Source organism: Fragaria vesca, linkage group LG5 (genome assembly GCF_000184155.1).
Source record: "Fragaria vesca subsp. vesca linkage group LG5, FraVesHawaii_1.0, whole genome shotgun sequence".
Lineage (NCBI taxonomy): Eukaryota > Viridiplantae > Streptophyta > Magnoliopsida > Rosales > Rosaceae > Fragaria > Fragaria vesca.
The window spans coordinates 15,652,534-15,653,790 of NC_020495.1; positions in this window are offsets into that span (position 1 = coordinate 15,652,534).

A 1,257-nucleotide genomic window follows, 5' to 3' on the forward strand; every position below is an offset into this window, starting at 1 on the left:
ATTGTAAGCCATTGATCTCTTTCTATAAATGTAACAAACGGTCAAGATTACAACCAACTTGCATGCCTTGTTAGGCGACAAGGCAAGTCTACAATTGTTTTTAGTTTGAAAGGATTGTATAATTGTAAACCATTGATCTCTTTCTATAATTGCAACAAACGGTCCAGATTACAACCAACTTGCATGCCAGTGGGTCTTCTGACGAAAACGTGTGGGTCTTCTGACGAAACCAGTGCAAGGTCTTCTCTGATTGGCTCGTCGCCTCTACGCACTCCGCTGCTCGCGTGTTTCATCCTCAGTTGCGCCCTTCACGTGGTCGACGTCTCCTCTGGCCCCACGAATTGGGCTGAGATGGAGACGAAAGCCCGGGTGACGAAAAATGAATGCTTGGGTCATAGGTCTGACCCAGGTGAAGACCCAATGAAGGCCTGGGTCAAAAAATGTTTATGGGTGGAGATTGGTTTTTTCAGCTGGGTCTTCAATCCTAGGTGGCTGAAGGCTGGGCCTTTAAAACCCCCCTTGGGGTGGACTTGCTCTAAAACACAGCCAAAATGACAATCCACTGGTCATAAAAGATAGGAAACAAAAGCTTTCGGTTCTTACAAGAATCGAACCCTGGTGGCTAACATACATACACAAACAATAACCAATTGTGCTACGTATTCAATTTGCTACGTAGCTCATATATAATATATACATTATCATACTACGAATCTGAAAGCATGATGAATATCTAAATTTTCATAGTCTCGATATATCTACGATATTTCCGTCAAAATTTCAATTTTCGAACCATCGATATTTCCTTGAAGTCCGATATTTTAGTCCTTGATCACAGCAGTGACATAATGGAAAGATCAATTAACATGTAACACGATTACATATCATAATGTCTAATAATGCAGCTTTCTTAATATGTTGCCGCCGGAGAATAAACCCGACTACACTTAGTTTCATCCTGCCACTAGGAGGTTACAACCATTTGACCAAGCAAACAACGCGCTTCCTACCTAGAGCAGAAAAGGCACACAAGGTGCATAAACCGACACAAGGTCCTTTGTACCCTACCAAATAATGAGAGAGTATTATTTGCAGCATATACAAAAAAACATAACTGGAAAAAATAAAAACAAAAACAAATAGGACAATGATTTAGGGCTAGAGCAGAAATCAAGGTCCAATTATTAGACAGCCCAAGCCCAAGTCGTGGGTCGGAGGAACCACCGCTCTGCCATCTCGTCTGTGCCTCCCCTACCA